Genomic DNA, 26,330 nt, shown 5'->3' on the forward strand with positions numbered 1-26,330 from the left:
TAAAAAAAATATTGTATATCCAAAGAAAATGTAAACAGAGTTAAAACTTACTAATAGAATTGGATAAAATATTTCCAAATGCTATATCTGAAGGTATATTAATATTCCAAATAGAAATCCTAAAAATTAGCAACAATAAAGGCAAACAATACAATTTAGAGATAGGTAAAAGACTAACATAAATAATGAATCTCCACAGATAACCAATCTTAGTTGTCTGTTGGATGGAAAATCTTGTTTCTCTGGTTCTGGTGTGTGTTACCTATTTCTTCTTTGTAGTTAATCTCTTTGAGTATTTTCTCTAGCGCTGGTTTTGAAGACATAAATTCCTTCAGTTTCTGTTTGACATGGAAGCTTCTTATTTCTCCATCTAATTTGATAGAAAGTTTTGCTGGGTAGGAAATTCTTGGCTGGAAGTTGTTTTCTTTCAGAGTTTGGAATATGTTACTCCAAGCCCTTCTGGCTCTCATGACTTGGTTTGGGAAGTCTGGAGTGATTCTAATTGGTTTGCCTCTGAATGTCACTTGGCCCCTTGTTTTTGTTGCCTTTAAGATTCTCTGCTTGGCTTCCACATTGGTCATTTTGACAATTATGTGGCGTGGGGATCCTCTTCTCCGATCCTGTCTAAAGGGAGTTCTATAAGTTTCCTGGACCTGTGTATCAACATCTTGCTCTATGTTTGGAAAATTTTCTGCTATTACTTCCTTGAAGAGATTGTTGATCCCTTTGGTTTCACTTTCTTTTCCCTCCTCTATTCCAATTATTCTTAGGTTAGCTCTCTTAAAATGGGCCCATATTTCTTCAATGTCAGATTACTGCTGTTGGATATTTTTTTTCTAGATTAGAAACTATGCGTTCATTTTTGGAATGATCATCTTCTAAGAGCGAGATTCTGTTCTCCATGTGGTCTAATCGGTTGTTTGTGCTTTGAATTGAGACCTTTACTTCATTAATTGCATCCTTTATCTCTTTTTGGCTCTCTCTGAGTTCTTTTCGAAGCACTTCTATTATTTCTACCATTATTTTCCTGATTTGATCTTCTAGAAATCTCTGATTTTCTGTTTTATCGGGTTCTGATGTTGTGGGGTTGTGGGCATTCATTGCTCCAGTGTTATTCCTCTTTCCCATGATTTAGGAAGTTTGTGCCTTCTCTGGGTTCTTCCCTTGGGTCACTATGACTTCACTTAAGGTGCTCTGGATCTCAAGTCTGTAGTATCTCAGACCCCACTACTCCTTTACTGGGTTGTATCACAGAGTCTCCAACCCAGGGAGTCGATAGAGGCTGCTTTAGACTATGGGGAGTGCCAGGTTGGGCGTTCTCATATGGTGTGATATCTCTGCCACTGCCACTCCCCCACTGGGTCAAGTTCGAGGGAGTACAGTACTGGGATTTCTCCTCTGTGGCCCGCAATTTTACTCACTGTTCTTGAGATCGCAGATGTAGCTGTAGTGGACTTGGTGAATTTGCTGCTGCTGCCACCGGTGGCAATATGGCGCCGCTGCTATGCCCTCGGCCATGAGGCTGGCTTATTTCTTCTTGGTTTTGAGTTCCACTCTGAGTCCCTACAGCGTGTGCTGAGCTCAGCCACTGGGAGCTTTAGATTTTACCTGTGGCAAGAAATCCCGCCTGGCTGTTCAGCAGCGGCTCACCTCGGCTTGCTGTAGCTGTCCGGTGAAGTCGCCGCTGCCGCCGGCAGTATGGCGCTGCTGCCGCGTTCTTGGGCGTGAGGCCGGTGTATCTCCTCTGTGGCTCTGAGCTCTGTTCTCAGTCTGCTTTCTCTCTGGAGCCTGGTGATTTTTTTGTTTCTCTGGTGATGGTGTTTTCTGGCTATGAAAGGCGCTGATTTTGTGGTAATGGAGATTGGTTGTTAGCAGGGCTCTTAAACCCCTCTTTTCTCGGTCGCCATCTTCCCGGAAGTCCTAATTTTTTAATATATATTATTTTTAAGATACATTATTAGTATATATAGTATATATTATTTATATTATTATAGATAGTATATATACTATACCCAGGGAAATTCTACCTCTGAGTTACAGTCCTGGCCCTTTTTTATTTTTTATTTTGAAATAGAATAATTTTGCTAAGTTTCTGAGAGTATTGATACATTTCTGAGACTATTCTTGAACCAACAATCCTCCTGTCTCAGCCTCTCAAGTGCTGATTTGTCACCATGCCTGTGCGTGTGTGTGTGTGTGTGTGTGTGTATGTGTGTGTGTGTGTGTGTGTGTGTGTGTGTTTTCCTGGAAATCGAATCCAGGGTCTCACTAAGTTGCTCAGGGCTTCGCTAAATTGCTGAGACTGACCTCAAATCTGTAATCTTCCTGTTAGCACCTTCCAAGTATTGGGATTATAGGAGTATGTCACTGCGCCTGGCTTAGTAATATATCTTTAGTGACACAAAAGTGAAATATTTTACTTCTTGTATGGCTGATAAAATCATTCTTGAAATATATTTCTAGTTTTCATTTCCTGGGCTACAATAATTTCTTTTGTTATAAAAATAGTCTTACTTTTTTCTTTTTATGCATGTTGATTTTAAGTTTAGCCATTTCAATCTATTTTATTGCATGTGTTTCACTTCCTATTTAATACCATTACTGTTATAGTTTGGGTTTTGGTTTTTAATGTTTGTTCTTTCCTCATGTTTATGACAGTTACTTCTTGTCAATGTCACAAGCATCAAAATAATAAATGCACCAGAAAATCAAAAGTAGGTATGAACTGACAAGCTGTTCCTATGAAGAAATATTTTGGTTTTATTTTATGTGCTGGCTCTACACTGAAGAAGCAGCTTGCATACTAAGTAAATGTTCATATCTTTTTGTTTTAATTTTCTTTTCATTTGTTTTATTTTTCTTTTCATTTTTTGGGGGGAGTGCTGAGGATTAAACCTAGAGGCATTCTACCTACAAGCTACACCCCAGCTCCTTTGTTATTTTGAGAGAGAGTATTGCTAAATTGCTGATGCTCTCCCTAAATTGTTGAGACTATCCTTGAACTTGTGATCCTCCTATTTAGTCTCCTAATCCCATGTCTGGGATTACAGGTAAGCACCACCATGACCAGTTTCAAGTCTTTTTCTTAATCTGTTAAAATATCAATTGTAGGTGGGTCAGCTAAACTTTTACTCAATCTTTAAAAAATAATGGTTTCATCAAAAGTTGAATGGTTTTATCCAGGTGGCTCATACTTGTAATCCCAGTCCTTGGGTGGCTGAAACAGGAGGACCATAGGTTCCAGGTCAGCCTGAGGAGCTTAGTAAAACCCTTAGCAATTTAATGACACCCTGTTTCAAAATAAAGTATAAAAAGTGTTGGGGGTGTAGCTCAAAGGTAGATGCCCCAGGTTCAGTCCCCAGTAATACCCCCCACAAATTCAAATATGTGAGCTACAGTTTCCGTAATAATTAAACTGCAAAACTGAACATTTCAGTATATAATTTGGAATTTCTGTGTTGTATAATTAAAATACTCAAGTTTAATCGATATACTTAAATGTTTTATTTATTTATTTTTTGTGGTACTGGGAGGTGGACTCCAAGGGCTTTCTACCTCTGGGCTATACCCCAGCCCTGTTTTATAATTTATTTGGAAACAGGATCTCACTAAGTTGCTGAGAGCCTCACTAAATAGTTGAGGCTGGCTTCGAACCTGTGCCATCCTCCTGTCTCAGCCTCCCAAGTACTGGGATTACAAGCATGCACCACCATACCTGGCTACATTTAAAAATTTTAAAGCGAGTTTATTTTAATTACAATTATTAAATATATTTCATTTTCAAAATGTTCGTTGATATTTTGATATTTTATTTATTTATTTATTTATTTTTGGTGGTACTGTGGTTCCTGGAAACCCTTCTACCTCTGGGCTACACTCCCAGACCTATTTTTTATATTTTTATTTGGAAACAGGGTCTCTTAAGCCAGCAAGGCTGGCTTCAAACCTGCGCGATCCTCCTGTCTCCACCTCCCAAGCGCAGGTATTATAAACATGTGCCAACACGCCTGGCTATATTTTATCTTTTTATTAAAAAATGCCAGCAATGATTTTTTTCAAGTAAATGTAATACTTCCTTAGTTATGAATAAAACACAGAACAACATTAACAAATTTAAAGTCATACTCCTGTATTCATTATTTTTGAAACTTTAAATTGAATGTCCTATTTGCACAGAAATCAGCTCACTCACTAATGTAGAAAATATCATAAAGTCTGCATGCTGCGATTTTAGAAACCTTAGAAATATGTGGTGTTATTAATAAAATGTTCTTTTCCATTATCTTTGTCTCACAGAATGCTCAAGCCTTCTGAAAAATAGAAGCTCTCCACTTTTGCTGTCTTTATGGTGAACATAATATTTTTTCTAGCAAGAACATTTTAAGGTATTCATCTATGGATGAATAGATAAAGAAAATGTGGTATATACACATGATGGGATTCTACTCAACCACAAAAAAGATAAAATTATGTCATTTGCAGAAAAATAAATAGAACTAGAGAATATTCTAAAGAATATTATTCTAAGTGAGATCAGCTAGTCTCAGAAATTCAAGGGTTCTACTTATCTCCTCATATGTGTAAGCTAGAAAGAAAATAGGAAACATAAGGGACTTTATTTAAGTGAGAAGAAGACCAGAAGAATAGTGGAAAGGACTTTGGGTGGGAGGTAGGAACGGGAAAATGGAGGATTGATGAAGGAAACAGACCAAATAATACTGGGTCAATATATGAAGTCACCATTACTAATCTCACTAACATGTACAGAGAGGGAGGAGGGATAGGAGGGTAGGATGCAGAAGAAAATGCACAAAGTGTGTGTGTGTGTACTTTTGTATCACATTGAAACTCACTATGATGTATAATTGTAATGCACTAATAAAATTATTTTTATAACATGATATAACAGCTATGGGGTAAATTATTACACTTTATCTCTATGAGATGTTATTTCTGGGTAAGCTTTTTTTGATTTGTTTTGCAGAAATAGGGGTTTGCTTGTCATATGACATGGCAAATTTTATTGGAATTTTGTCTCATCAATAGAATGTTTTTGTTATATAATAAGCTATTTTTGTTATGGAATATAGAGCTGCAACATTTCCATTTGCTTGCCATTAAAAATTTATTTTTAACAATGGACTGGGAATCTTTCTTTGCTGTCCTCCCAAGCTTGATGACTGTGCTTGAGCTTTGCCCTTAGGAGCAATTTCTTTGTGTGAGAAAAAGCCATGGTGAATTCCTGATTCAGTCCAGGCAAGAATTTTCTCTATTCCTTTAAGTCCATGTCTAACCCTCCATTTTTCCCATCCTCTAATTTCTAGCCCCCAACAAAGGAGGCTGGAGTGACTTGTGGAGAGGGAGGACTGCCTAATTCTCAGTTTTACCAAGCCCTTCCCTGACTTTTCTGGGATTTGGCACTTGCTTTTCCTAGCTGGTTCAGCAGTTTTGCTTAGTCTAAATTCTAGGATCACCTGTGAGCAGGCCTTCCTCCATGGGCAGAGAGGGGATGATCTTAGAGTTATGCCTGAATAGATGTGTCTTCTGCTTTCCCCCTGTTACATTCATCTTTTTCTCAGTAAATGAGTCGTCTTAGTCTGGTTGGTTTATCTTATAACAGAATACTTGAGACTGGGTAATTTATAAAGAATAGAAGGTTCTTTTACTCATGGTTCTGGTGATTTGGAAGTCCAAGAGCATTATGCTAGCATTTTCTCACCATCTGTTAAGGGCATTCTTACTGCATTTTAATATAGCCAGGAGCATCACTTTGTGAGACAGACAAATTGGCTGTTATAACAGAACCACTTTTGAGATAAACTATTAATCTATTAATCCATGAGTTGATAGATCTATCATCTTTATGACCTAAGCCTCTTAAATGTCCCACCTGGTCCCACTTTTTAACACATCAAAAAGGTATTAAGTTACAAGACAAGTTTGGTGGGAACATTCAAACCATAACATTAACAAAATAATATCTTAATTACTCATTTTTATGGAATAGGATACTAGGTAAGGTAATATTACATGTAAATGAATATTCAAAGCCAAGAGGTTTTCTTTAATTATATTATCAGTTCAAGTTCAATGAAGAAAAATAGAAACTGCATGTGTTTAAGCAATTCAAAGAAAAACAGCTTATGGCCCCATCACTCCAACTCTTTTGCATTTTCTTTCAGGTTTATTTTTATATTTACATAACATCTAAACACACATAACACTTATCTACTTATGTTTACATAGCTCTCAAAAGTACATTTGAAGCCTCTGTTCCTATTCCTGAGGAGTTAGAAACAGCTAGGCAATGAGGGATGGAGGCCCCCAGAAGACACAAGGTTAATGAAATTGAGAACAAGGAAGTGAGGGGCAGGCTGGCCTTGAGTAATGTGGCTAGTGCTGTTTCTCAGACTTCTCTGTGGTATGGGATAGAGTCCTGGCTCTAGAGTTTGGCCTTGAATAATGTGGCCATGTATTATTCCCAAGATGTTCCAGGTGCAGACTGACCCATGGAAAAGTAAATGCATGCCAGCAAGGATAAAAAGGAGAGGTAATTGGGGAGGTGGGGGTGACACCAGAAGGGAAGAGAGAGACAAAATTGGCCTCAACTGGTAACTAGTTTGGCTACCAGCTCGGGACCACTTCCTCCTGTATGGGAGAACGATTCTTTCTATTTTTAATTTTTTTTGGCTTAAAATAAACTTCCATTCTCTTACACTTGCCCTTTTATATTGTAAAAAATATTTTTGTTACATTACCAGGTTACATTACCATGGCCGGTCGCCTTATTTGCTCATCTATGGTTTCTCCTTCCTCATCTAGAGTTTCTCCTATGACCCATTTTCTCCTTAGCTTCCACATATTAGGGAGAGCATCTGATTTTTTACTTTTTGTGACTGACTAATGTCACTTAGCATAATTTTTTCAGTTCCATACATTTCCCCACAAGTGATGTAATTTTGTTCTTTATGGCTGAGTAAACAGTCTAGAGTTATATGTAGAAAAAGCACCAAATTTTAAGTCCTTCCATGGAGATATTAGCCCACCTCCAGGGTGTTATTTAAGGAGCTAGACCTTTAGCCTTGACATCCTGAGAGTGAGAAACTAAGGGAATTCTAAGATATCTTGTTGAAAACTGTTGCTTAGGTGTATAATTTTCTTATCTTGGAGACATTAATACTTTCACAAAAATGTGATCAATGAGAAGAATTCTCCTGCCTCTACCTTAAACCAGCCTCCTGAGACAAGAATACTGGTTTCTTGTATTTACTTCAAGATATATTAGATATATTTTCCACAAATGTTGCATGCTTTATATTCTGTTTTGCATTATGCTTTGCCCATAAAATTATTCTTGAATATCCTTCCATATAAAACCAAATAGAAGGCCGGGCGTGGTGGCGCACTCTTGTAATCCCCGCGCTTGGGAGGCGGAGACAGGAGGATCGCGCAGGTTTGAAGCCAGCCGTGCTGGTTTAAGAGACCCTGTTTCAAAAATATAAAATAGGTCTGGGAGTGTAGCCCGGAGGAAGAAGGGCTTCCAGGAACCCCAGTACCACCAAAAAAAACCAAAAAACAAAATAAAACCAAATAGAGCTGCCTAGGTTGCTTCTGTTTGTTTGCTTGCTTACAGAATAATAGTATAGCTCAAAAGTAGAATGCCCCTGATTTTAACCTCCAGTATCAATAAAAATGCTTTTTTCCTGTGATATGAGTATCAAATATTATTCCTGATCTGTCATTTTTAATATTTGTTTTATCCTGGTTTATACTGTCATTTTCTTATTCCTTCATTCGTTCCTTCCTTCTTTGCGTTTGAGGAGACTTGAACAGGAGAGGGTCTATTAAAGAAAAAAACAAATCGTGAGATTGAGCAGGCAACCAAAAAGGAGACTGGCTTACTCACTACCTGGAGAGCTACCCTGGGCTGGCAAGGATGATGGAGGTTGAGGGATCCAGGAGCTGTCAGTCTTCAGCCAGGCTGAGTAGGGCCAGCGGTGGGGCCTGGTTTGGAAAGGTGCTCCCCTTGCTGAGGCACCTGGGGCTCACCCTTTTCCAAGGGCACTGTTCCAGTGGCCCTCCTGGCCACATGCCAGGCACGTTCTGATTGATGGTCATGGCTTTGCCCCACTTCAGGCAGGCTCCTGGAGGTAGTCATTGTTGCTGTCCTCCACTCCTAGGTGGCACTCCAGAGGGCTGAGCCACCACCTCCAGCCAAAGGGCAGCTACCAGGGATCTGCCTTTTGGCAGTCGGAGTGTACACTCCATCTCCGCCTGTTTCTCTCTGGAATTAAAACTTTAAATGCCATTTTGACCAAGTCTCGAATAGGGATTTGAGGACCGTCCTCAGCCTTCCTAATTTTTTTTGAAAAGCCTCCTGAGTTGGTTCTGTCAGCTGCGACAGACATGAAGAGCGCGTCCCAGGTTGGGTGCCTGGCAAGAATGGCAAGACGCACTCCCCACAGGCGGCCAGAAGGTGTCACCCTGGCCCCGGCGTTTCCCACAGCACCTAGGGCGCGCCCAAGCAAGCCGGAAAGGAAGCCAGAAGCCGAGTGCATTTAGGACTGTGTGGAGCCTCCGGGAGGCCACACAGCAAAATTCAGTCTGGTGTGGGCCAAGATGGCGACTGTGACGTCACCAGGCAGCAACTATGCGCCATCACAAAATGGCGGCTGACGGGAAAATAAATGGTAGCTAATGGGGGAGAGCATTTGGAGGGATACCAGACCGCTTATAAAAGTTCTTAACTGTTCTTGGGCCACTGAAAACCATTTTCCAACTCGTATCAAGGCCAGACAGGTGCTCAGGGCATCTGCTAGTTTAAAGGTTCGACTTCCCATAATTGGTTCGCGGGCGGAAACGATGAACAGGAAATGGGTGTCCCCGACTTCCCTGTTTAATCGTTCAGACACGGGGCATTAAGAGAGGGAAGGATGTCTCCAACCCTTATCAAAAAACCGGAGGATGACCTGCTCATCCGGAGGGTGGTCCCAGTGGACCGGGGGACAGTGGGTCACCAAGCGCTTGGATTTTGGGGTCCTAGTAGACCGGAAGACCCACGTCTGGAGTCTGCTAACGAAGGGAAGGAGGCAGCTTACTGGAGTGAAGCGTTGCCGGCCAGCGCCGGGTACGGCAGAAGCACTGAGAAGCTGCTGGGGGTGCGGTGGAGCCGGGGCGTGCAGTGCCGGTGCTTGGTGTGGACAGAACTGGTGGCCGGCACAGGTGGGATCAAATGGTGGTGTGCAGGTGGTATGGCTTGCCGGGCCTGCGGCATGGAAACAAAATGGCTTCTAGGCACTTGGCAGATGCTGAGGCTGGGCCCCGAGGAGCACTGCCAGTGAGCCTGGCTCGGGGCAGGGTGGAACGGAGCAGTGATGGTAAGTGAAGCTGCGCCTGGCGCGGGTGGCTGTAGTGGACGCCGAGGCCGGCTGTGCACCGTCCAATGAGCCTGGCTCAGGGTGGGCGTGGCAAACTGGCCAGAGGTCCCGGGTGTGACTGGAGCGCCGAGCTGGAATGGCGGTTTTAGGAGGTCCAAGCTGCAGGCAGAGGTCCTGGCCCATGCATGCGGTCGGTGGGCAGAGCAGTGCCAGCACCACTCGGGGCGGGTGGAACTGGCAGCCTGGCGGCCAGCAGAGTCTGCATGCCCCGGCAGTGGTGGCCATGGCGGTGGCGGCGGGAGCAACACCTGGAAGTGAAGCGTTGGTGTGGGACCTCGCAGTCAAGCTGCTGGTGGGTCGGAAAGTCCGGGACTCAAAAAGAGAGTAAAAAAAAAAGAGAGAAGAGAAAAAAAAAAGAAAAAAAGGGGAGGAGAGAACCAAAAGTCCTCCTGGGTTTTGGCACCAAATGTTAAGTAAAATAAAAAAAAATGTGAAGTAAAATAAAAAATATGTGAGTACGGCAGAGTGTGAAAAACATGAGAGAAGTCCGGTACACGTGGCATGTAAAGTTTTAATTGCATGGCTCTCCCGGGGATCAGGGCGAGGCATCGTGGGGCCCGTGTGCCTGTCCGAAGCTAGAGGATGCGGGCCCTCCTTTCCAAGGTATGCATTTCACAAGATGGGGAGTTTACTCGCAGGAATGCCCAATTCTTGCGGGGGTTTCAGCCCCCTTGCCCGTGCAGAGGTCATGTGATGTAAAGTCACATGAGTGCAGGACCCAACTTATCACATATATCTTACATCTTTAATAGAAGTGATCTCAAACTAAATTACAAAGCTAAATATAAAGTACAAAACCATAAAAAGTCTGGAAGAAAACAGGAGGAATTTTTATAACTTTTGGTTTGTCAATATGTTTTATGTACTTATTTATTTGGGTACTGGGGATTGAACCCAGGGGAATTCTACATTCCAACTATGCCCCAAGTTTTTCTATTTTTATTTTGAAATAGGGTCTCACTAAATTTCTGAGGGCCTCACTAAGTTGCTGAGGCTGGTCTGAACCTGTGATCTTCCTGTCTCTGCCTCCCAAACACTGGGATTCCAGGTGTGAGCCACCACGCCCAGTATGTGTTTTTAACTATAATACCGAAATCCTAATCTATGAGAGAAAAAATAAAAATAATATGTTTGATTTTATTAAAAATAAAAATCACTGTGGAATTAAATTGCCCAAATTATGTATGTTCTTGTATAAATATGCCCGAATAAAAAAGAAAAAAGGCCAGGAAACAGTGGCATACGTTTTATAATCCCAGTAAATGAATGACTAAAACAAGAGGAGCTCAGGTTTGTGGCCAGCCTCAGAAACTTAGTGAGGACTTATATACCTAAGTGATACTGTTTCCAAATAAAAAAATATAGAGCAGAGTTGGGGATGTAGCTCAGAGTTACAATGCCCCTTGATTCAAACCCAAGTACCAAAAAAAAAAAAAAATTAAAGGCTAAAACTACTCCACAAAAGTCATCTTAAGGAAATGAAAAGATGAGCTGTGGCCCAGGGGAATATCGATATCGATATGCTAATGGGGTTCTTTGAGAGCTCTTCTAATGCTGTCTGAACATGGGAGATGGTAATTTTGCACGATGACTATTTTCAGTTCTACCTAGTAATGGCTGGTGCTCACCGCAATAATCCTGAGGGGCTGCTCTTCTCAGAACACCACAGAACATCTGTGATATGACTCAGGCAGGAAAATAAATACCTTTTAGGGAGAAAATCTTAAGGGTCAAAACATAAGAAAGTATACATTTATTGGTCCATCCACTAATCAGAAGGCTGATGCTGCACACATTTTTTTACTTCCAAGCTACACTCCAGCCCTGCGAAGTTGATAAGGCTATTCTCAAATATGCAATCATCCTGTCTCAGCCTCCCAAGTACTGGGATTACAAGCATACACCACCACGCCTGGCTATTTTAGTATTTTCTTAATATTCGTTTATGGTAACTTTAGGATGGTAATTAAATGTGACTTTATTAGAAGTATGTGTTGAATAACTCCTAAATTAGAAATCTGTTTTTGTCTCCTTTCTTCCCAAGCACATCTGTGACCTATATTCAATTATAACTTCCTTCCTCAGATGGTGAAAACATTTTGAAGCCTGATCAGATGAAGGCAGTGCTAATAAAATGGGCTTTTCTATTTCTGGAAGTCATTGATATGATGTGATGTAACTTGATTAAATGGCTAGAGATCATACCTTCTATATTAAGAAATCACAGGCTTCAACATATTTGTTTTCCAAGTTTAGAAAGGGGATAACAGAAAATCAAAAATAGGTCAACAAACAAAATTAATCTGCCTAATGACAAGTTAATGCATAAGCAACAAAACAATTGAAACACAAATACTTCATGAGAATAAGACACTTGAATAGCAATGTTGTTGAAAATTAGGCAAGACAATCTGTAAATTAGATATGGCCTCCAATCACACAGGGGCAGCTAAAATAGACTCAAGCACTTTTCAGGGGTTGAGGAGGGCAGCTTTGGATCTCAGGAGTCTCTCATTACAGGAGATTGCTACTCCTACAGGAGACTGCTACTCCATCTTTGTGCTTCTAGGTCTATCATATATTGTATATGCCCACCATCCTCTCCACATGCAGACTGTGAATTCCTCACTCTATAATTTTTACACCATAATAGGCTCCCAGAATATGGCATATAAAATAATATCTCATATATATATATGCATTTATTTATGTATATGTATACATATATTTGATTTTATACACATAGTTAATTAAACATTAGTGAGAGAGCAGAAGTCTCAGCTTTCCATGACCATATGGATAACAGAAGGCTAAAAACCCACCAGGAATTCAGACAGACTAGAGAAACTACGGGGCATGAAGGATTGATTAATATTTTTTTAATTTATTTTTATTGGTGCATTGTAATCATACATAACATTGGAATATAAGACTTGAGAGGATATACAAGCACACATCATCCAATTAGCCCTCGTCCAGCCCCCATCCCATTCCCTCCCCCTCCCTCGATCCCATGCTTGTTTGGTGATTAACTTTGATACATATGTTTATGTACCTCCTGCTTTTTAAAGAGGCTCCATCCTCCCCTATTCCATACCCTCTGATTGGTCACCTTAATTGCTTCACTATAGGGCCCTTTCTATAGCTCGACCATTTCCTGTTGCCCCTTTCGTCCTAGTTATTGCTGATTAGGGGAAGCATCTGGTTTTAATTTTCTGCGATATTTCTCTGTGCATGCCACGTTGCAAGTACCGATCCCACTCTTGATGACCCCAGTAGTGGCCTGGCTACCCAGTGGACTGATCCAGACCTCGCTGGCTCAAGCAGCGGCCTTGCCTCATGGGAGGCCACGGTTCTGGCCTCGCTGGCCCCGACACTGGCCTAACCCCTCAGCTGGCTCCGATCCCGGCCTCGGAGACCCCAGCACCGGCCTTCCTCACGGCAGGCTCTGATGTTAGCTGATGGCCCCAGCATCGGCTTAACCCCTAGGCAGGCTCCGATCCAGGCCTCGGAGGCCTCAGTAGTAGCCTTGCTTCATGGAAGGCTCTGATGCCGGCCACTGGCCCCGGCACTGGCCTAACCCCTTGGTAGGCTCTGATACTGGCCTCCGAGACCCCGGCACTGGCCCTGCCTCGCAGCAGGCTCCGATCCTGGCCTCACTGGCCCTAGCACTGGCCTAACCCCTCGGCAGGCTCTGATCCCAGCCTCGGAGGCCTCAATAGCAGTCTTGCCTCACGGAAGACTCCGATGCCAACCTCACTGGCCCCAGCACCGGCCTAACCTCTCAGCAGGCCTGATCCTAGCCTCGGAGGCCCCAGCATCGGCCTTGCCTCACAGCAGGCTCCGATTCCAGCCTCGATGGCCCCAGCACTGGCCTAACCCCTCGGCAGGCTCCGATCCTGGCCTCAGAGGCCTCAATAGCGGCCTTGCCTCACGGAAGGTTCCGATGCCAGCTAGTGGCCCCGGCACCGGCTGAACCTCTCAGCAGGTTCTGATCCCGGCCTCGGAGGCCCCAGCACCAGCCTTGCCTCGCAGCAGACTCTGATCCCGGCCTCGATGGCCCTGGCACTGGCCTGACACCTTGGCAGGCTCCAATCACGGCCTTGGAGACCTCAATAATGGCCTTGCCTCACGGAAGGCTCCGTTGCCGGCCGTTGGCCCCAGCACCAGCCTAACCACTAAGCGGGCTTCGATCCCGGCCTTGGAGGCCCCAGCACCAGCCTTGCCTCACGGCAGGCTCCGATCCCGGCCACGCTGGCCCTGGTACCAGCCTGACCCCTCAGCAGGCTCCGATTCCGGCCTTGGAGGCCCCAGCACCAGACTTGCCTCATGACAGGCTCCGATCCCGGCCTTGCTGGACCCAGTACCAGCCTAACCCCTCGGCAGGCTCCGATTCCGGCCTCAGAGGCCTCAGTAGCAGCCTTGCCTCACGGAAGGCTCCGATACCGGCCAGTGGCCCCGGCACCGGCCTAACCCCTCAGCAGGCTCCGATCACAGCCTCGGAGGCCCCAGCACCGGCCTTGCCTTGCGGTAGGCTTCGATCCCGGCCTCGCTGGCCCCAGCACGGGCCTAACCCCTCAGCAGGCTCTGATCCCAGCCTCGGAGGCCTCAATAACGGCCTTGCCTCATGGAAGGCTCCGATGCCGGCCTCGCTGGCCCCGGCACTGGCCTAACCCCTCAGCAGGCTCCAATTCCAGCCTCGGAGGCCCCAGCACCAGCCTTGCCTCACGGCAGGCTCTGATCCCAACTTTGCTGTGTCCTTCGCCAGCTTCACCTCTCGGCAGGCTCTAATCCGAGCACCCTCTTCGCCCAACTATTTGTTCCACGTTCTCGAGGGTGCGTGGTGGTGGTAGCATTCTGCCTCTGGGGTCATTACTTCAAAGGTTCCAGGTGTAATGCATCAGATCTCTGCCTCCCCTGAGTACTGGCCACTGCCATTGCCACTATTTCCACCATTTCAAATCTTTCCCAAGCTCTTTTTCCACTCTGAATGTTGTCCAGTCTTCCTAAGCATGCACAACGGTAGCATTCAACCTTTGGTGTAACTTCTCAAAAAAAAAAATAAGGTTGGTAGGCTCTGATTTCTGCTTCTCCTGAATACAAGTCTCCACCACCAATGCAGACTGCTTTCAGCACTGCCTTTCTCCTTGGTCTCCACTAAAGTCTCTCTCCTTACAGGTGATGTCCAAGATTCTTAACAATGTAGAGAAGAAGCAGTCCCCCTTAGCGGGGAATTTTTCCAATAATTCCAGTTCATTTGGATAAGTTTTGTCTGCTTCTCCAGTATCCTGGCATCCGACACCTCCTTGACCCCTCTCCGATATTTTCCTTTTTTCTTTTTCTTTTCCTTTCTTACAGGGTCCTTCCGGGTGGAGAGGGGGTTCGCTAGGGGTGCCCCGCCAGTGCCTGCCCACCCGCCCAGGGTTGGGGCCAGGGGACCGGACCACGGGGTCCTTCCGGGTGGAGAGGGGGGTTGCCTAGGGGCGCCCCACCAGCACCTGCCCACCCGCCCAGGCTCCAGGCCCGGACCACAGGGTCCTTTCGTGTGGAGAGGGGGATCACCTAGGGGCGCCCCTCCAGTGCCTGCCCACCCGCCCAGCATCGGGGCCAGGCGCCGGACCACGGGGTCCTTCCGGGTGGAGAGGGGGTTCGCTAGGGGCACCCCGCCAGCGCCTGCCCACCCGCCCAGGGTTGGGGCCAGGCGCCCGGACCCAGGATTGATTAATATTAAAAGCAAAAGTTCAAAAGTTTATGATAACTGAAAAATGTAGCATTTACAAGTTTATAAGTTCTGCAGGAAACCAGGCATGGTGGTGCATGCCTGTAATCCCAGTACTTAGAAGGTTGAGAGAGGAGGATTACAAGTTCCAGGACAACCAAGCAACATAATGAAGCCCTATCCCCCCACCTCCCATTTTTTATAGTAATGGGAATTGAACCCAGGGGCATTGTACCTCTGAGGTACACCCTCAGCCCAACTTTTTATTCTTTATTTATTTTGTGGTACTGGGGATGAAACCCAGGGTTATTCTACCTCTAGGCTATACCCCCAGCCCTACTTTTTATTCTTTATCTTGACATGAGGTTTCACTGAGTTGCAAAGGGCCTCACTAAATAGTAGCTGAGGGTATCTGTGAACCATGATTCTCCTGTATTAGCATCCCCAATGCTGGGATTACAAGAGTGTGCCCAGTTTTATTCTTTTTTTTGAAAGAGAGTCTCACTAAGTTGCAGAGGGCCTCACTAAGTAGCTGAGGCTGGGAATCTGTGATCCTTCTGACTCAGCCTTCCAAGTACTAGAATTACAAACATATACCACCACTCCCAGCTCCAAAAAATTATTTTAAAGGGCTGGGGGTGTAACTCAGTGGCAGAACATCCCTAGATTCAATCCCAAATACCAAAAATTTTTTAAATGAAAAATGAATAAGTAGGTATGATGGTGCATGCCTATAATCTCAGTACTTGAGAGGCTGAGACAGAAGAAGTGCAGGTTCAAGGCTAGCCTTAGCAATTTAGTGAGACCCTCAGCAACTTAGTGACAATCAAATTAAAATGGCTGTGTGTATAGTCTGGAGGTAGAATGCCCTTGGGTTTCATTTCCAGTACAAATAAATACATAAATAAATAAATGGGCTTGAATAAAACTTATTGTGGGACCCTCTTAGTTCAAGGAAAATTAATTTAGGCTCCTAATTGTTGCCATACTAGATGCTATAGTTATGTAGCAAACTGGACATAAACTGTGATCAGAGTATTCCAGTCCAATAGTGGGCACAAGGAAAGAATCAATGACTACAAGTTTAAATATTTGGTATTTGGCAAATTAATGGAAATGAGTCTCAGAGGGTAAAAGTGATTTCCACGGGGAAAAATGGGAAGGAATTAGTTGAGACTGAACAAATGTACAAAGCCAAGAAAGTGTGAATGGTAACTGGGAGTAGAGTTTACTAATATTTTGCTAGAGGCTATAAAATATATGTAGTACAGAGTTGAGAGACGGGGCAAGCAGGAACATGGAAGTTTTTTTTTGTTTTTTACTTTTGACATGTTTATTGACATGTAATTTACACATCATATAGTTCAACTACTTTTTTATTTATTTACTTTGGTACTGAGAATTGAACCCAGAGGGCATTTTACCTGAGCTACACCCCCAACCTTTTAAAATTTAATTTCCTTTCATTATTTTATTTTTTAAACAGGGTCTCACTAGGTTGTTGAGGCTCACCTCAAACCTGAAACCCTCCTGTGTCAGCTTCCTAGGTATTGGCATTACAGGGCACGTGCCATTGTGGACAGCCAATTTACCTATTTCAAGTGTGTGATTCAATGTGTTGTAGTATATTCACAGAATTATGCTTTCTTCAGCACAATTGAGTTTTATGCTGTAAACTACAAAACATTGTTGAAAGAAATTTTAAAAAGACCCAAATAAAATAATTAAAGGAACATAAAACTTAATTTTACAGCATTTTTGCCTCCTGAAAAGAAACTCATAAGCCAGGCATTGTGGCACACACTTGTAATCCTAGCATTCAGGAGGCAGAGACCGGAGGATCGAGGTTCGTGGACAGCCTCAGCTACTTAGTGAGGCCCTTCACAACTCAGTGAGATGCTGTTTCAAAAAATAAAAAGAATGCATTCGGGAGGCTGAGACCTGGAGGATCACGGTTCGCAGACAGCCTCAGCTACTTAGGCCATCTGCAACTCAGTGAAACCTGGTTTCAAAGTAAAGAATAAAAAATAGGGCAGGGGGTGTAGCTCAGAGGGCAAATGTCCCTGGGTTCCATCCCCAGACCCGCAAAGTAAAGAAAGAAAGAAAGAAAGAAAGAAAGAAAGAAAGAAAGACTAAAAAAAATAGGACCGAGGGTGTAGCTCAGAGGTAGAATGCCCCTGGGTTCCATTCCCAGTACTGAAAAAAAAAAAGAAACTCATAGGCATTAACCATAAATATCCATTCTCTCATTCTCTGTTACCTACTCTCCCTGCCACCTTTCATTTCATTTCAACTCTAGGAAATGACCAATCTACTCTTTCTCTAAAGATTTGCTTATTCTGGATATTTTATATAATTGGGATCATATAACATGTGGTATTTTGTGAGGATTATATCTTCAGCATAATATTTTTTAAAGGCTCCATGTCTCAGTACTTCATTTTTTTTATTGCCAAATAATATTCTTCACATGAATGCACTACATTTTATCCATTCATCACATGATAAACATTGGGTTGTTTTACTATGGGACTATTATGAATAATGATGTTATAAACAGTCATATATAAGTTTTTATTTCTCAATATATTTTGGGGTATATAGCTATGAATGGGACATTGGATCATATGGTAACTCTGTGTTTAACTTTTTGGAGAGCTACTAGGGATTGAACCCAAGGGTATTCTACCTCTGAGCTATACTCCTGACCTATTGTTGTTGTTGTTATTCCAACTATTCTTATTCTTATTATTCTTCTTTTATTATTTTGTACTTTGATTGAACCCAGGGGCATCGTACCTCCAAGCCACATCCCCAGCCCTTTTTTATTTTGTATTTTGAAATAAAGTGTTGCTAAGTTGCTGAGGCTGGCCTTGGACTGCAATTCTCCTGTTTCAGCCTCCCAAGCTTAATCACAGGTATTCTCCATCATGCCTGGCTCTATGTTTAACTTTTGTTTTTGGAACTGTCAAAATGTTTTCCATAGCACCTGCACCATTTTACACTTTCACCAGCAAAATATACAAGGGTTCCAATTTCTCCACATTCTTGTCAATGCTTGTGATTGTCTTTCTTATGATAGCCATACTAGTGAGTGTGAAGTGGTATATCATGGTGGTTTTAGTTTGTATGTTTCTGATCTCTTGTGATGTTGATCAGCTTTTCATGTGTTTATTGTTTGTTCATATGTATTTTTATTTGTCTACTTGAACTCTTTGTCTATTTTCAAACCGAATTATTTGTCTTTTTATTTTTGAGTTCTAAGAGTGTTTCATATATTCTGGACACAAGTGCCTTACCAGATATATGATTTGCAGATATTTTTCCCAGTTCTGTGGATTACTTTTCACTTTATTGATGATGTCTTTTGAAGAACAAAATTTAGTAATTGTTATAATGTCTAGTTTATCTCTTTTTCTTTAGTTGCTTGTGCATTTTGTGCCACACTTATGAAACCATTGCACTGGGCAGAGTGGTGTACATCTGTGATCCCAGTACTCGAGAGGCTGAGACAAGTTTTAAAGCCAGCTTCAGCAATTTAGTGAGACCCTGTTTCCAAATATAAAAAATAAAATAGGGCTGCGGGTGTAGCTCAGAGGTAGAATGCCCCTGTATTCAATCCACACAGCACCAAAGAAGAAATAAAAGAAAAGAAGAGAGAGAGAGAGAGAGAGAGAGAGAGAGAGAGAGAGAGAGAGAGAGAAAGGGAGGAAGGAAAAAAGAAAGAAGGAAAGAGAAAAAAGAAACCATTGCATAATCAAGATCACAAAGATTTACATGTATATTTTTATTTTTAGTGTTTTATAATTTTAGCTATTTAGATCTTGTATCATCCCATTTTGAGTTAGTGTTTATATATGGTGTGAGGTAGGTGAGGGTTTGATTTCATTCTTTTGCATGTGGATATAGTGATCTCAGCACCATTTCTTGAAGAGATATTCTTTAACCATGAAATTTTCTTGGCACCCTTACCAAAATGCGAAGGACCATATATTTGTGGGTTCATTTCTGGGCTCTAGATTGTTCTAAATGCCTTTCCCATTTTCCTATATGTCTGTCTTTAGGCTAGTACTACAGTTTCTAGATTACTGTAGTTTTGTAGTAATTTTTGAAATCTGGGAGTGTTGAGTCTTTCCACTGTGCTCTCTTTTTAATGATTGTCTTAGCTATTTAAGATCTCTAGTATTCCATATATATTTTTGAATCAATTTTTGCACTTTTGTAAAAAAATCTAGCTAGGATTTCAATAGGTATTATCTCAAATCCATAGATCAATTTGGAGAGTACACTAAACAGTAACTCTTCCAATCTATAAACATGTCTTTCCATTTACTTAGGTCTTCGTGTGTGTGTGTGTGTGTGTGTGTGTGTGTGTGTTAGTGGGAATTAAACCCATGGACATTCTAACTCCAAGATACACCCCTAGATTATTTCTTTAAATTTTGAAACAGGGTCTTCCTGAGCTGCTGAGAGTCTCACTAGCTTGCTGAAGCTATAATCCTCCTGTTTCATCCTCCCAAGTACTGGATTACAGGCATGTGCTACTATGCCCTACTAGGACTTTTTTATTCCTTACAACATTATTTTGCAGGGTTTTATACTGGGGATTGAATCTAGAGGTATTCTACACTCAAGATACACCCCAGCCCTTTTTTATTTCAATTTTGAAACAGGGCCTTGCTAAACTGCTGAGGCTGGCTTTGAATCTGCAATCCTGTTTCAGTTCCCCAAATACTGAAATTACAGGTATGTGTCACTCTGCCAGGATTATCTTTTAGATTTCATTGGGTACACCTTTCACTTCCTTGGTTAAATGTAATTTTAAGTGTTTACACATTTGGAATGTTCATTGTTATTATAGATTAATACAGATGAGTATAAATACAACAGGAGGATCACAGATTTGAGGAACAGCCTCAGCAACTTTGTGGTACCCTATTTCAAGATGAAAAATAGAAAGAATATCCTTGGGTTCACTCTCTAGTATCAACATAAATAAATACATAAATTAATAAGCAGGTAAGCTTGGATAAGTGAAAAAATATCTCTGGAACTTAGTTTATTCACCTATAAAACGTAAAACCAGTGGACTGGGTAGTTTGTAAGAGCCCTCTCCATTTGAACTATTATTCCATGACAATTCCATACCTGCTTTCCTACAGAAAAGTCTGTTCTACTTCCTGTTTCCCCCCAAGAGGGAAAACCAAAATGCATTCTAAGTTATTGGGTTTTTGGAAAAGACCCTAAGCATCTCAGAGGAAAGAAAATCTCGCCTGTGCTGCTGCTGCATTCTTTCATGAGAAGTGGAGTAGAGTAGGAGCTCCACAACAACCTGTTTGGGACTATGGTCCAGCCAGTGAGCAGGTCATCTCCAGTTCTCTCTCTCTCTCTCTCTCTCTCTCTCTCTCTCTCTCTCTCTCTCTCTCTCTCTCTCTCTCTCTCTCTCTCTCTCCAGCCCTTTTTATTATTTATGTTTTGAAACAGGGTATCAGTAGGTTGCTGAGGCTGACCTGGAATCTGTGATTCTTCTGTTTCAGTCTCCCAAGACTGGGATTACAGGTGTTCATCACTACACCCAGCTTTTACTCTTTGTAATCAGAGCACATGAGGATGCTTCTGAGGTGCCTACACAATAGTTCTTTGATGACTCTGTCTGGAACAATTAAAACATCTGCATTACTTTTGCCTTTGGCTTTGTGTGTAAGCTAATAGTGAAGCTTGGTTTCTGAAAGGCCACTTCTGGATCCTGGAAACCTGTGGACTTCCTATGACCACAATCTAGAATAGAAAGGCTATGAAGCAAATGAGTCCTTATTGATTTCAAGGGACATTAAAAACACACTGTACCTTGAAATTGGTTCACCGAGTCTGTTGTGCAAAAGACTTCATAATACTTCCTAGAAACTCACTTTCAGAATTTTCCTTTCCCTAGGATAAAAAAAAAACTAGTTACATATAAAGAAGCTATATGTGGTGGTACACGCCTGTAATCCCAGCACTTGGAAGTCTAAGACAAGAGGATCACAGGTTCAAAGGCAGCCTCAGCAACTTATCAGGGTTCTCTGAAACTTAATGAGGCCCTGTTTTAAAACAAAAATGAAATGCACTGAAGGTGTAGCTCAGAGGTAGAATGTCCCTCGGTTCAATCCCACACACCCCTTGTTTAATGTGTTATGTCCAGAGAAAGACACTAAAAGAATGGGCTTTAATTTGAGGACTATAGGTTCAAGTGTGCAGGGAAGCTAGGGAGTACTTTCCTGGCCAAAGAACAGGTTCTACTGACAGTGTAGAACAACCTCATCTTTCTATATCCATTGGAAAGACCATTTCATTGGCATCAACACAGGTGACCCTGAGGTACCTCCAGACCCTAACAGAAGCCTAGCTAGCAGAAGGTAGTTAATATATTCATCTGCTCCTTACCGAGCTCTATGGAAGCTTGGAGTGAAGCCCTCATGCTGTTTCATGCATAACTTTTGGAATATGTTATTTTCAATTGGTCCACATGTGCTTAGGATTGGTCCTTAGCTTTTCAAATGCTTATTAGATTTGATCATTGCCTCCTCTTTCAGGATGATGAGATTCTGGAAAAATGATCCTCACTAATCAAACTCATAACAAATGGATTTTAAAATCAAAAGGCCAGCTGGACATGGTGGCACATGCCTGTGATCCTAGTAGTTGGGAGACTGAGACAAGAGAGTCAGACCAGCCTCAGCAATTTAGTGAATCCCTGTTCTAAATAAAAAGGGCTGGGGGTGTAGCTTGGAAGTAGAAAGCCCCTAGGTTCAATCCTCAGTAACACAAAAAGGATAAAGCTTCAAAGGCCAATTTACTAATTCTGGTGGAGTATCGCCTTCTATTGATGTCTATGCAGCAGTGATTTTAAGTTGTTGGAGTTTCATCAATCAGTTAAATTTCTGGAATCATTTTGTAACAGTTCATACTCTTTGAGCTCTTACTATGTGGCAGGACTCTGAGAAATTCTTTACATGACTTGTCTCATTTAAAATTAACAATAACACTTTGATATACTATGAAATACTAATTTATCCTTCCCAATTGTAGATGAGAAAATTAAGCCTCAGATAGAAGAAATAATGTATAGATGGCAAATGACAAGTCTATATGGCTCTCCAACCCATAGAATGTCATAAAAATAAGAAAAGGCAGAACTTAATTAAGGAAGAATGGGAGGGGAAGCGGGATGAGGAAGGAGTCTGGTAAGTGGAAATCACATCCTCTCTCCTACTGCCTATGACTCACTGAAGCTGTGACTCAGAGAGGACTGAAGGTCACTCAGTAAGCTGGAAACAACCCTGCACTTTCTATTGGTGCCAATACAGGAGTGCTGGAGCCCTGGTTGTTGTCCCCAGCTGACCTCAGGCCCCATCTCTCCCTTAAGTTATACATTCTTCAATCCTCTGCTCTCAGCTTCTCTGATACATGTGATCAGAGGTGACAAATAAGGTGCTCTCATGTGTTGTTTGGCAAGTATAGAGTCCATAGGTGGCTTCTGAAACACAAGGGAGGTTGCCAAAGAAATAATTTCCAGGGTCCAGGAATTGGGCAGCATCACAGATGGGTCATTTGGGATTTGAATGAATGGTGAGGATGGGGATGTGATGCATCAAACGATGATCAGGTGACAGACTTTCCTTTTCTCCCAGGATACTGAGAATGCATCTCCTCTCTCCCTCATTGTGTGACCCAGGCTAAAGTCACATTTTTCTATGTCAAATCATGATCTTATCAGTAAATGCAAAATAAAATAGGTGCTTTTATAATGTTCTGCAGCTTTCACATCTAATGGAACTGGGTTGATTCCTCTATTTACATTGGGGTTTTGAGAGGCATCATTGAGATAAAAGAACCTAAAGATGGGAATTTATTTCTGGAAATCCCTGTATCAATACTAATTTCTCTACCTGCCACTTGTAGGCATAATGGGAGATTATGATTATTGTAATAGACTGTGGGGTACAAGGGAATGAGGACTAAAAGGATGGCTTTCCTAAATAATTTAAGCCTCTATTTTGGGCATTGGGGATTGAACCTAGGGGCATTCTATCTCCAAGCTACACCCCCTAGCCCTTTTTATTTGTTTATATTTTGAAACAAGTTCTCACTAAGTTTCTGAGGGTCTCTCTAAGTTACTGAGATTAGTCTGGAATCTGAAATCCTTGTGTTTTGACCTCCCAAGTACTGGTATTACAGATATGCACCTGGTGAGTTTAGCTTCTTAACCTGGGTAAACCTTCAGGTACCCAAATGTAGATATTTTGGTACTTGCCAACATACCTGTCCTGGTTTTCCTGTGTGTCTTTCTTTTTCCTCCTTCTTCCTTCTTTCCTTCCTTCTTTCCTTTTCTTTCCTTTTTTTCATTTTGTCCTTCTCCACATATGACTTTACTCTCAATCCAGCTAGCTATAGGGGAATAAGAATGTGCCTTCCCCTCTTCCCTATTCCAAAAAGAGGTCTCCCACTCTTACTAGGAAACCCAAGTAGGAGGGATGATGTTGTTTGGGTAGTACCAGACTTTTTTTTAATCTCGAGTCGTAGTCTTTCTGTTTTCTCAGGTTCTATTCTTCACTCTTCAGGTGTATCCTGCCACCTTCTGTACTGAGAACAGAGACAATAGCATTGACATCTGCACCCCTCAACTCAGGCGATGGGCATCCTGACACTGTGTTGGCATATCAGGAGCCTCAGTCCTTCATAAATACCTGCTTACCTCCTTCTGGATGAGTGGGCTGTGACCTACACTTGTCCTAATTATATAACCATCAGCGAACTGATTCTCATAAATCTTTTCTCTGACCTACTTGCACCTCTCAATTTAATGATTTCATAGGTTACAAGAGGTGTGGCTGCCAGGTTGCTATAGAAACCTTGCTTTAACTGACCTTTCCACCTCCCTAATAAAAAGTTAAATAACAAAAAGTGAAACCAACTATTCAACAAGGAATTGGCTATAAGTAGGATATGCTCCTTTGCACTGCTTGCAAGCCTTCCACCTTGGACAAATTCAATTTGCCTTCCAGACTCTTTGTTTGCTCTTATAGTTTTACATTTCCAACCAAATAGCTCTATCGAGTTATCCAAAAGTAGAAAAAATAACCTGAGACTTATCCCTTAGTTGTGTGTGCTATTGCTTAAAGGGCTATATTCACTGTCATGCCTGGCCCAAACAGGCTGGGCTAAAGTGGGCAAGAACAATGCACAATATATGGCATAGAGGCATTGGCACTGCCATATGTCTGGCAAGCCAGAGATCATATTTCAAACAATATCATCTGAGAACTATGTTCTGGGCCCAAGAAACGAGGCTACAAAAGCCTTAAATTCTATGCTGGGGAGAATATTGTGCAAAGATTTAGGTCTCTGGGCAACTAAAGTCAGGCCCCAGGCAGATAGCAAAGGAACAGCATAAATCCCTAGCAGTAAAAACTGAGCTTGAGGTTGAACAATTGCCTTCTGAGGCAAGTGTGGGAACCCTAAATGCCTTCGGGCCCAGAGTGGTAGCACCAAAGAGTTGTTTTGGTGAGCTATAGTGATCATTTTATCTCTATCAGTCTCCCAAAGTCACCCTCAAACAATAGGAAGAAAAAAAACTCGATGAAGACAGCATATGTTTTTAAATAGTAAGTAAAGGGTGAGGAAAAATGTATTAGAAGGTGGTGTGCTGGTGCATGCCTATAATCCCAGTACTTGAGAAGCTGAGATGGGAAGATCACAGGTTTGAGGCCAGCCTCAGAAACTTAGCATGGCCCTCAGCAACTTAGCCAGACCCTGTTTCAAATAAAAAAAAATAGGCCTGGAGGTGTAGCTCAGAGTTCAAAAGTCCCTCAGTTTAATCCCCAGTACAAAAAAAATTAATAATAATAAGGCAGCTTTAATCCCCCCAATCCAAATCAAACAGGGCTAAGAGCTTTTTATTCCTAAAGGCCTCATGTAGGGCTGTACAACATGTGCAGCCCCTACTAGCCTAGTAGAAGCATTAGCACAGGAGGAGGAACAAGAGAACAAAAAGGAAGTAGGGAAGGAAAAAGAAAAAAAAAGCGCACTTCCAACTGGGTCAGGTGTTCCCCTGTTCAGCATCTTTGATGACTGGTGCACTGCTCAAAATCACTTGACAAACCCTGAGGCCACTGCCCATCAATTCTGAATGCCCTAAACCAGTAACATTGCTACAGTGGCTTCCTTGAAATGGTCCTTTTCTCTCCCTTATCTTTCCCCCCTCCATCTCTCCCTCCCTCCTAATCTTTAACTGAAGAAAAACTCCACCTAGAAGTTAAAATTTACACCTTTAAGCCACCAGGTGGGCCAGTGGCACACACCTGTAATCCCAAGACTTGGGAGGCTGAGACAGGAGGATCACAGGTTCATGGCAAGCCTCAGAAACTTAGTGAGATCCTGTTTCAAAATAAAGAATAAAAAATAAATCTGGAGATGTAACTCAGAGATAGAATATCCCTGGTTCAATCCTCATCAATACAAAAAAATCTACACATTTCTTTAGACCCAAAAAACTTAGATTTTTGTGATCCCTTCTTTTATAACTATCCACAGGTTGTAATCTATTAGGAAATCTCAGAGAAGACACTTTTCCTGGTTTTGACGATGACCCCACCCAGTCTTCAGCTTCCCTGCCATCTCCCATCTCCATAAAACCCTTCTGACACTGGAGCAGAAAAAGACAGAACTTTGAGTCCCTCTATTTTCTTCAGGGCCAGGCTGGAATAAACTTGATTCCTTTCTATCAATATTTCTCCCAAATATTGGTACTCAAGCAGTGGGCAGCCCATACTTTGACTTTGGTAACAGTATTTGCAATAGAGCTAAACATACAGCATAGTAGACAGGGTTCTCCATTCTAAGCCCCAGAAATCATCACTAAGGGATTTAAGGAGAAAAGAAAATTATTTAAAGTTACCCTAGAGTATAAATTTTCAAAATAGTCTCTGATAATCATTTGAATTTCCCCAATATCTGTGGTGATGTCACCTTTTTCATTTCTGATTTTAATAATTTGAGTTGATTCTCTCTTTCTTTTGGTTAGGTTGACCTGGGGTTTGTAAATACTATTAATCTTTTCAAAGAACCAGATTTTTGTTTTATTGATTCTTCAAATTGCTTTTTGTTCACTATTTCATTTATTTCTGCTCTGATTT

The sequence above is a fragment of the Muscardinus avellanarius genome (assembly GCF_963383645.1).
Source record: "Muscardinus avellanarius genome assembly, chromosome: X".
NCBI lineage: Eukaryota > Metazoa > Chordata > Mammalia > Rodentia > Gliridae > Muscardinus > Muscardinus avellanarius.